The following is an 11,790-nucleotide window of genomic DNA, read 5'->3' on the forward strand; positions in this document are numbered from 1 at the left end:
TCTGGCTTTGCCATTTGATGGTCTCTGAATGACAAAAAGCCCAAAATTGATGGGCGAGGGAATCAGCCATGTGCTATGAGGAAAGTAATAGCTATAATAAGATGGCCTGTGTGGAAAGAGAGACTCTAAGTGTGAGAAAATATTAGCATTAATGTCTCACCAAAACAACCTGCGATCTCACTTTCTATTTCCTGTTGCATAAACACTATTAATATTGCTGTAAAGTTATAACCATGTCTCAGTAAAACAAGGGTCCTGTTTCTTAGCTATGTCAGTTGTTTTCTGGGAGGCTCTGCTCAAACTACCTGAGGCTTTTCTCCAAACTTGCTGGATCATATTTTTTTAAAATAGGTAATTCTTATGATCTGTCACATCTTAGAATTACTGATCTAAGTGCTCAGCTAATTTTTTAACTTAAGAATCAGCTCAGGGAGGAGTGAGGACTTGTTAAAAAATATAGATTCCTGAGTCTTATCCCTGGAGGCTGTAATTCAGAATTTTGGGATGGAGTTTGAGAATATACTCTTTTATAGGTTCCCCCAGTGATCCTAAAGGAGGTAGTTTGAAATTCATACTTTCAGAAATGCTGATCCAAAGTAAATACTTAATATGTTTGTTTTGGATTTAAATATATGTTTATAAATGAAACTTTCCCCCAGGGACTCGCAATAAATCATTTCTCTGTATCTGTCTTGCTCCCCTAAACTCTTTGAAAGCATTAATCTTAAAGAGCAATTTCATTTTCTTCCTTCATCACAATTTATTTTCTCTTTATTTGACATTGTTTAAATAACAATAGTAATACACACTTTTTCTAACCATCAAATACTACAAAGATGTGTAGAGGAAAAGTTGATTATCACAAACCAGTAGTATACCCTACTTATTGTATGTACCCATGTCACCCATTCTCAAACATCTGGGGTCAAGATTAACAGCCTGGTATTATCATTCTATACCTCTCTCTGCTCATTCAAATATATACAAAAGTAAATGCCCGTTCACACAAGAACTTGCTTATTTTGCATAAAGTTATCTCATTTGACAATGTATGATCTCATATATCAGCAGACATAGATCTAATTTTGCTTTTTCAAATCTCAATTCATGCATCTATAGAATCACACATACTTATATGTGTAATTGTACATAAAGAGATAATCTCATGTGTACTAATTTTTAAATTAGTACAGTTTTTTTCTTTTCAAGTGATCTCTCCCTTTTTTTATCTGTCACTTGCCTGCTTTCCCACCTGTCAATTCTATTGAATACCTAATAACCTCTTCTTTATGTTTTTGTTTTCCTCTATGCTCATATAACCATTTATAAGGATTTTTATATATTTATCTATCTATCCAACCATCTCTCTGATCATCAGATTAAATGCTTTTCTGCATCTTTTCCCTCACTCAACAGCACCTTCTGGAAATGTTACCACATCAATGGGTACAAAATTAATTCATTCCATTTTAATTGTTGCGTAGTATTTCATGGGGCATATTAGTTTGCCATTTTTCTTTATAATGAATATTAATTCTTTTTCAGTTTTTTGCCATTATGAAGAAAAGTACAAGGAACATTCTATACTGGTGATTTTATTGTTATGAAATATATTCTCAGGAGCAGGACTGCTACGAGAAAATAAGCAGATATTGTCTTTTTGCTTTCCAAAAAGATTGCAGTAATTTACATTTCTACCAGCAGTATATGATCATAGCTTTCCCCAGAATTCTGACAGCAAAATGTGTCATTCTTTTAAATTTTTGACAGTCTGGATAATATAGTGATATTACATTGTTACATTAATTCATATTTTCTAAACAGTAAGTTTAAGCTTTTTAAAATTTGGCCATTTAGATTTGCACATTAGTGAACTATTTATGTCTTTTGCTCATTTTTCCATTGAGTTGTTTTTATTGTCAATTTTAAAGGACTTTTGGTATATTATCTTATTGCACATAATATACATTAAAAGTTTTTGGTATCTTATATAAATCATTTATATTTTTTATTCCAAATATATCTTCTTTTTGTTTATAGCTTCAGGATTTTCTTGTTTTGATTAAGAAGGCTTCCCACTCCTAAATTATGATTTTTAAAAATTTTAAATTGCTTGAATTTTTTTAATATTTGTCTTCTTCGCCCCTGTAATTTATTGTTATTTATTATATGAAATAAGAGTTCAACATTATTTTCTCCTAGTTAGATAAATGGTTCATATTCAACAGTTAATCAACTCTTTATTCTTTTTTAACATTATTATATAGCAAATGAACTTTTATATGAGAATTCATTTCTAGATCCTCTCTTGTACTCCATTCTGTTTATTTCTATATGGATATTTATTTTGATACAATTAATTTGACACAGTAATTTTATAATGTATTTTGATATCTAGTATGACAAGTCTCCTAACATTTTATTGTTATTTTCTTGGCTATTCTTGAACATTAATTTGTCCACATAAAGTTGAAGATTATTTTATCTGTTTCTAGAATCATCCTTTTGGGATTCTAATTAGAATCACATTAATTTACATGATAATATTGAGATAATTAATATATTCTGATTTTAAGTCATCATCTAAGAGCATTGTGTGTTATCCCCTTTATTCACGCTTTGTTTAAAGGCCTTTAATTTTAAAAGTTAGATTTGTTGAAATATAATTCATATTCAGTAAAGTTTATCCTTTTGAGATATACTATTTGATGAACTCTGACAAAGTATGTGATCATATATCCACCACCATAATCAAGACATAGGACATTTTCTCTATGTCTAAAAGTTTCCTCATGCTCATTTTAGTTAATTAAAAGTAGTTTGTATTTTAATCATGGAGTGAATATTCCATTGAATAGTCACAGTTTGTTCTTTCATTTACCAGGTGATAGACATTTTTGGTGATTATGAATAAAGCTGCCTTACATATTTTATGTATAGGTTTTAGTATAGACATATGTTTTCATTTCTCTTGTGTAAATAACTAGGAATGGGATTGCTGTGTTATATGATTTTATGTTTAACTTTATATGACACTAGCAACCTTTTTCTAGAGTAGTTGTACTATTTTGCCTCCCTACCAGCAATGTGTCAGATTCAGTTGCTTGACATTCTGGTTAGGACGTGATATTGTTAGGTATTTTTGGTGATTTTAGTCATTCTTAAAGATGTGTTTAGTCATTCTTAAAGTGTCAATGAAATTTTATAAGGTTTTTCATGTGTCTTTTTTGGGGCCCTTGGAGGTTAAGTTTATTCCTGCCTATTTCATTATGATTGTTATTGTTTTACTCTTTTCCTGTTTACGTTTCTTGATGCAGATTCATATTCTAATATAAGGCTCTCTCTTATCCATTCACATTACAAATCTCTTATATAAAATTTAGTAATTTTTAAATTAGAATCTCTTTGATGTTCTAAGCATACAAGTGCATTATCAGCAAATGACAGTTTTATCTCTTTTATATGTTATTTCATTTTTAAAATTGAATTTGCCAGAACCTCCAACTAACATTGAAAAATGATAGCAGTGAACATCTCTTCTGAGTTCCAAACTATAAATAAAATTATTTTAGTTTTTATCTCTTAATGTGATATTTGCTATTGAACTTTTATGAGTAGATTTATTTATATTTAAATGGACAGTTCCTATTCCTACTTAGAGTTTTATTAGGAGTGTCTGCTGAATATGGTCAAATGCCTGCTCAGCATCTATTAATATAATATGATTTTTCTGTTTTACATTTTTTTCTATAGTGAATTATTTTGATACATTTTCTGGTATTGAATGAATCATGCATTCTCTACTTTTGATAAATTGTTTGTTATTATTTGCTAATATAGGTTTTGAATTATCTGTATCCATATTTAGAAGTTCTACTTTTTTAATTCTGTTTGATTTTTATCTTTTTCTTCCTTATTAGTGTTGTATTGATCAAGTTACTATTCCATTTTTAACCATGTAAATTTTGGAATTTTACTCTTATTTCCAGTTCCACTAATAGTTATCTGCTCTTTTTTCAGCCTTTATAATCAAACACATATATATTTATTTATATGTTAAAATAAGCTACCAATTATTTACCCCCCCCCCCCCCAGAAATATCATTTTCTCTTCCTTCTTTATCCTTTCTCCATAAGGTACAAACTTTACTATACTTTTTATTCCTCACTTTTCTTAACATCCACTTTCACTCCACAGAAATCTTTGAAAACTTTTGCTACTGAGTTTGCCCCGCCAAGCCCCAAATCCTAGTTTAGACATTTTAGTACCAGGGGAATATTAAGATTTCCATTGTACTATATCTTCTATCTTGAGAAACTTTATCACATATATTATATATTCACATAAATCTAACATTGCATATTTAGATTTAACAATACACATTTTAAGATTTATTGCCCATCACAATTTTGTTTCCTCTTCATCTTCTCCTATTATATTTATTAAGAGGCTTTTCATTAAAAGTAACATAAATGGATTTCAGCTTGCTGAAAATATAGGTATAATATTATTAAAATTATTTTATCTTAACAAGAAGTTCAGAAGTTGGTTTGATTTTATGTTTGGTTGATTCGTGGCTTAGCAATGTCTTCAATGCACTCAATTTCTTTCCATTTTTTTTTGCCAGATAGTGCTTATTATTAGTTACCCTCTGAAGCTGAACAAGAACCTGGGGGAAGATCCTCAGCCTTCTGGATTCCTTTAGCTTTATTGATATAAAAGACGTGTTCCACTGTCTACATCTTTCTCTGTTGTTTAGGGATGAGGAAATTTAGGTATACTCTTGAGGCCAGTGTCAGCTTTCTCCCCATGGGTTCATGGATTTCTCCCAATACTCCAGCTGCATTTTTTAGCATCAGTTTAAGCTCTCCAACCTTGAAAGGTCTTCAGTGTCTCACTCAATTGAGATGTTACTTGCCTGTAGTCACTAGCATCTGCTTGGCTCCTGAGTTGGTGTCGATATGGGGTTGGTTGGGGTTGTAAATGAATGGAAGGTAGAAAGTGACTGAGCTGTAATCTCTCTGGGACATTCTACTCCTTTCTATTCACTGCATTTTGAAGAAAGTTTGGAGGACACGCAGTGACTCTTGTATTACAAACCAAATAATATTTTACACATCTTTAATTACAATATAAGGAAACTACTTTTAAGAATTCTAATTTTGTTTTTGATATTTATTCTTTTCTGATTTTATGTGATACAAGTTTTTCCTTGATAAATTTCCTTGGCAAAGTAATATAAAATAAAATAAAAATTTCCCACCATCCAGAGGAAATCTTATATTTTTTTCTACATATAGATGTGTCTAGAAAATATTTCCTTTCATTTAAATATTCTTTGAATGCATGCATGTATATTTTTCTTTATATGTATATATACATATTTCTTTTATATGTATATATATATATGTATATGTACACTTCAGTTTGCTTCTTTTTCTTCAGTTCTTAGGACATTTATCTTTTCTTGTTATAGTAACATATGATTTTCATTAATATAGATTTATCACAGGCTTTAATATCTGGTACTGCTAATATTATTTTATTATAGTTCTGACTAGTTTTTGAGTTTTTTTCTTAAGTGCATTGTGTTTTGCTGAATTATTGAGTATCTATTCATGAAAAATGTTTTATTTAACACAATTTTTGTGCCTTTGCATACCTGTAATATTTTTGTCTCTTTTGCACATAAATAAAATGTCAGCTCATTATATAATTCTTAGATTAAAGCTCATTTTACTAAAATTTTCTAAACATTACTTCGTTTCTTGCTTGAAATCAGATTCAGATAAGCAGTTGGAAAAGGCATGGTGTTTTATTCTTCGAAATAAACCCTAGGTAACTTTTTTGTGTATATGGATATTTGTAAGATTTGTTTCTTACCTTGGATAATCAAGAATCTCACCAAGATATGTCTGGGAATCTATTTCTCTTTCCATTCATTTTCCATAGATTTCTATAATCCATTTCAGTCAGCAGATTTCTACCTAGCTTTCTATTTTTAAGGTTCTGAAAATATTTCTATTTCCTTATTTCTTTCTCTCCCAAAGAAACTTATAATTGCTAATTTCTGTCTTCATTCTCTGCTTTCTCTCTTCGTCATTTTCCTTCTCATCTTTATCCTTCCCTTTCCTATGGCATTTAGCTCCTCTGGTTCACCACATTAGTCTTTCCCACACTCGTATCTATTTTAGAATCACCTAGAGAAATTTTTATGATGCACGTTTTCAGGCCCTGTTATATCAACTAAATCAGACTCTGCAAGGTTAGAGTCTCATGTCTGTATATTTGAAAAGCAGTCCATGTGATTCTGATGCAGTTGGCTTGTTGACCAGCATTAGAGAGCAAATATTCTACATTTTGTTTCTGCTTTTGCACTCCATTGCTTCTAATATACATTTTAATTTTATTTTATTTCAGTTTCTCTGAATTATGTTCTTATATCTGTCGACTCTATTTTTCTTTTAGCTAATGTTCTTTCTCGTCATGTCAGTTTCATAGAGTCTCTGAAAACAGATGGAATCTCATTTTCTTCTATGTTCACAAGCATACTTTTCCTCTAAATCTTAAGTGGATTAATTTTTGTGTTTCATAATATGAAATCTTTCCACAGGCTTCTTGAGTTGTAAAAAAAGTGATCTAGCCAAGCCCGATATGCCATTGGACATGATGTGTTCATTTGTTTTGATCCTCTTTACCATATATTTCTGTGCTGTCAGATTCTCTTTCTTAGAATACAAACTGGAACAAAAGTTGATCTACACAGTCCCTAGTGAAATTTCTGTTTATAATTTTTTTATTTACTACTCATTTGACTTAGGCAAAAAAAATCTTTTATTACATGTTCTTTTTAATAAGAATAGGTGACTTTATTTCTGAATATATGCTAGAAGAAAATTTTAGTCCCTCATGAACATTGAGTGTTCCCACAGCTTTTTTCCGTCTCTGTTTTTCCCCATTATAAATGAGATCCCTTGTTGCACTTTTTTTATAGCCCGTGCTCTTTACTCTTGGTCATGTTGCATTGCTAGGAGATATGGCTTTATTAGTGAAATGTAGGAAGAAAGTTATTGATAGATGGTGGAGGCCTGGAAGGAGGAACCAATCCGGCTCTCTCAGAGAATATATTCTACATAAGGTGGGTGGATGGAGGGGTGGTCAGTGGTTCTGGCCTTATGTCTTTGATATAAAGGTTTCCTAGAAGAGAGTGGAAATTTTTTCTTATTTAATTTCACTCTAGCCACGTTGCTGGTTCAAAGGTCTAGACCAGCATCCTTGGAAATGTGCAAGCCACATAATGCAATTTAAAATTTTCTAGCAACCACATTTAAAAAACAAAATGAAAACAAGTGAAATCAATTTCGATAATGTTATATTCAGCCTAGTATTTTAAAATATTATTTAAACATGATATCAACATAAAAATTATTCATAGGATACTATTTATTCTTATTATTGTTCAAAGTCTTTGACATCTGATGTATATTTTATACTTCAGAAGGTTTCCATTTGAAATAGCTACATTTCAGGTGCTCACTGGCCACATGTGACTAGTGGCTATACTATTGCACAGCACATATCTAGACATTGATCATTTCTCAGTCATTTCAGCTATGTAGTTTTATAAGGGGAATTTTCTCGCAGGGTTTAGCAAATTTTTTTATAAGTAACTTTGGTTTCTACTACTATTATGACTTTATCTATCTTTCAGTATTTCTATGAAAATTTCTGTGGGGAGTTGGGCTGTGTAAGTTGAACATAGATAACTAGCCATAATCACTTCCTGGAGAAATTTGTTATTTAAAAAAAAAAAATTAGAGACTAATTAACTTTACTTTATTGTTTTGAATGTTAAAATCATGGTATTATCTAATTGCCTTGCAACTCCTTAATTATTTGCCTTATAATTTTAAAAAATACTGATAAGAATTGCTTATCTTTGCTGTAAAAAGATGTTTAATATCCACATGTTTTTTATTTTAAACTTACTTTAATAACATTTCTTAGAAATCTTTGAAACATGTTATTTGTTTCCCTCAAAATCCAACTATTTCTATATATATGTACCAATAGCTGACAAAGAAATTGAACTTTTTTTTCTTCTTCTAGGAATCAGCTTTCTTAACCTTAAGCCTGCTGAGTATACTCCATTATTCCCATGTTCACTGAAATGAGATTCAGGATTAGGGGAAAAAATAAAGGATTATCACGTCTGACACTGTGTGAACCCTTTAGATTTTCATCTGTTAAGTTTCTCAAGCCTCTGGGGCTTTTAAATAACATATCCTTGTTCCTCAAGCAGAGAGAATTTAGCTGGATAAACCAGCCCTGCCAAGAGAATCAGTAGCCATTATCTAAGGAAAAGTTGTATCGAGTTTGGAATATACTTCAGGCTATAATCTTTCTAATATTAGAAGCCATTGTTATACTTGCTCCAATTGAATGTGAAGTGCTTACAGATCCTTTCACAGACCAACTCATTTAACTTTCTTTCACCTATCCTTGCTGCATTTCAATTTTAAATATTCTTAACAAGAGAAATAAGAATATTACTGAAGAATATACTTACAATGCCCTTTTTGGAGAATATAGGATGAACATCAGTAAACACCCAGAATTATCTCTGATTTGTGCAACATTATTGACAGTTTGCAGGTACCTGTCTGACTGAGGTTATAACGATATGTGTCGTAATGCATTGTGGTAAGGTGGATTCTACTGGGACAGAGAAGATGATGTTGGGTTGTTGGGTTGCTGTGATACACTTAACTGGTGACCATTTCATTGTAGCACAATGTCCAGTAAAAAAATCTGTACAGACTAAGCCTCTAAGCATAATTAAGAACACATTTGGGGACAGCTAGTTTCCCTTCTATGATATTCAAAGGAATCATCCAGACTAAATTGAAACCAAAAAAATGGGTCCACATCATTTTATTTTTGGCATCAACTGAGTGTTTCTCCCCAGAGAAAGACAGAAATAGCTTGATTCCCTCATTAATCCACAGGCTCTGTCAGCCTCATCTTCCTTTTATTTGTTTGCTTTACAAAGGCCAGTGCAGATAGATGTGAACGTAACTCCAAGACAGTCTTCCTTTAAGATCCATTTCCCAATGAAACTTTGTACTTTGTAACTACCATAAGCAAGATTTCTCATTGTGTTTGTTTAGTACGTAAAACATTTCATCACAATGATGTACGCATTGAAACAGTGGATGTGGAATTAATTTGAGGGAAACTCTGGGAAATTATACATTTATGGGTATTGGTGTCTCTTTTTTTTCGGTGCTATTTTAGTGACCCAACTTAATTCAAATCATAACATAGAAAGCTTCTAAAAAACAGATGGCTTCCAAAAAGAAATGCCCTTTTGTCAGAACAGTCTTCTTATTGCGCTATGATGTACTACTTTCTCCTGTGAAGACACATCATCATTGCATATCTTGGGCAACAGAAGAAATAAGACGATGATTATCTCTGTTTGAAAAGCTGGTCATAGATATCTTACAGGGGTGCTATGTAGTCAAGTCATATATTTTTTCTGGGCCTGCACATGAGCAGAAAAGAATGCATGCCCCGTTCAATGTTTATAAGAGTAAATCTCATAGTAGCAAATATGTAAGGCTGTAAAAGAAGCAGAACTTTGGAGAATAACAGAAATGGGTTGAAATAACAATTTTATCAATTATCAATCATGTAACTTTTCATACAGTATTTAAATTCTTTAGTCTCTGTTTTTCCTTCTGTATAAAGGTTGTTATTCTTACCACAGGTAGCTGTTGAGAAGATTAAAATAATGAATGCTAGTGTTTCAATAATCTTGCCAGGTATATGGTAGGCACTTAATATATGCTGGTTTATTTGCCCTTTGTGTGGTCAAAAGAATTTTTTATTTGGTAAACTTCTGCTATTTGCCTATTTTAAAATTACTGTCAGCTAATTGATAATATAAATATGGAAGAAAATAAGATAGGGTTATAGAGTCTACGGCCATGCTACCCTGAACAAGCCCGATCCTGTCTGATCTCAGAAGCTAAGCAGGGTCGGGCCTGGTTAGTACTTGGATGGGAGACCACTTAGAAAGACCAGGTGCTGTAGGCATTAAAAATAAAAATAAAAATAAAAATAAATAAGGGATTATACGATGACAAGATCCTTGCAATCTGCGAGGTCAACCAAGGGTTGCCTCGCCTAAAAAAAATAAAAAATAAAAAAGATAGGGTTATAGTTTGCTAGCACAATAAGTCATAGAAGTATTTGATAGAAAATGAAGTATGAGAGAATATTATCATTCACTTGTGACTTATGCTGTTGGGATGCCTGCTGTGAAAAGGATAAATGTATGCTAAATATAGCCCACCTTTATTACTTAGAGTCAAAGCAAAAGTATTGCTTTCATCTCTTTATAAAATAATTCTTTTAAAATTCATGTGTAATGGAAAATAATATATAACTTTCTTCTGATTTAAAATGTAACTTTCTTTGATAGTAACCTATTACCCTGTGCTTTGCCAATTTTGTTTTATAAAATTTTAGTGTAAAATTGGATTTTAGTGAAAATTTGAGGGTGCAAATTTTTATTTCTTCCTTTTTTTCCCCAAAGGCATCCACAGAGAAGTCCTGTCTTCAAGTATGTTGTACAAAAGTGAAGATAAAACAAATTATATTTTACAAGAGAATAGATGTTTCATGAATAAATTGATGTATGCTAGTAAATTCTATGAGGAACATTCTTTTCTTGATATAGTAGCAATTCAAGTGTAACCATGTTAAATTTAGTGTCCTCTTAAACCACTATTTCTTGGCACTCTTTTTGAAAGATGAATACTTCATTTCAAAAATTTATCTGAGCAATATTATAGACTAGGAAGAGAAGGTTATTTTAGGTTTGTGTGTGTGTGTATGTGTGCACGCTTGCTAAGATCTTTTCTTTATTGTTTTTTCCATTCAGTTTAAATAACTTTTTGATAGAACACTTTCTATTGTAGAATGTATTATTTAGAAAGAATTTGAAGAATGAATGAAAAAGTAGTGAGAGGGATTTATTTCAAAATTGTGCATTTTCATTTGTACTATTGTAATTGAGAGTCACTTTGAAATGTTTGGAGAAGTTTAGAAACCTCTGGCAACTTTTTGCATTTCAACTGTCTTTATATACAAGTGCAGCAGGAGTGAAATGATACATGGCTGACAGAGTTCCGCAAGGATTTTCTTTCTGTTGCTGTTTAAGAGATCATTCATTCCTCATTCAATAGTAATTCCTGCCTAAAACAATCATCTTTCCCAATCCATCTCAGCAACCTATGTTCTTCTCTAAGAATTTCTGTTTGTATATTTTTATAGAGACTTTTTCCCGAACTCAATCACAAGATACCATTCTGTACAAAGTACATTCAGACTAATTTTTATATCCGTTTTGTATTTTTCTAGGATAACCAGTTTATTATTTAATGGAATAGAAATTTAATAATTTGTTCTCGTCTATAGAAAGCCAGCCTATGTTGATGATGAAGTCTATTCTGGAAAGCAAGAACGCAAGGAGGAGGTTAGCCTATGGGAATAGTTGATGATGGGATAAATAACCAGTTTATATTTCACTCCAGGGAGAATGTTTTAATTTGGAAAGACAAATACTAAAGTTGTGAGCTTAGATAAAGCATATTGATAATTAATAGGTATCTATATAGCCACAGGGGCCTTTCTCATATTGATTAAAGCTAAATTGCGTGTTTGTGAGTGTGTGTGTGTGTGTGTGTGTGTGTGAGGGGGGTGGTTATGTGTGTGTCTTT

General features: G+C 31.5%; 1 pseudogene; it reads left to right on the forward strand.

The window, feature by feature from the left end:
* Window positions 1–9,983: 9,983 nt before the first annotated feature.
* Window positions 9,984–10,102, forward strand: LOC112470464 (annotated as a pseudogene).
* Window positions 10,103–11,790: the final 1,688 nt, after the last annotated feature.

The sequence above is a fragment of the Pteropus alecto genome, unplaced genomic scaffold, assembly GCF_000325575.1.
Source record: "Pteropus alecto unplaced genomic scaffold, ASM32557v1 scaffold3, whole genome shotgun sequence".
NCBI classification, from domain to species: Eukaryota; Metazoa; Chordata; class Mammalia; order Chiroptera; family Pteropodidae; genus Pteropus; species Pteropus alecto.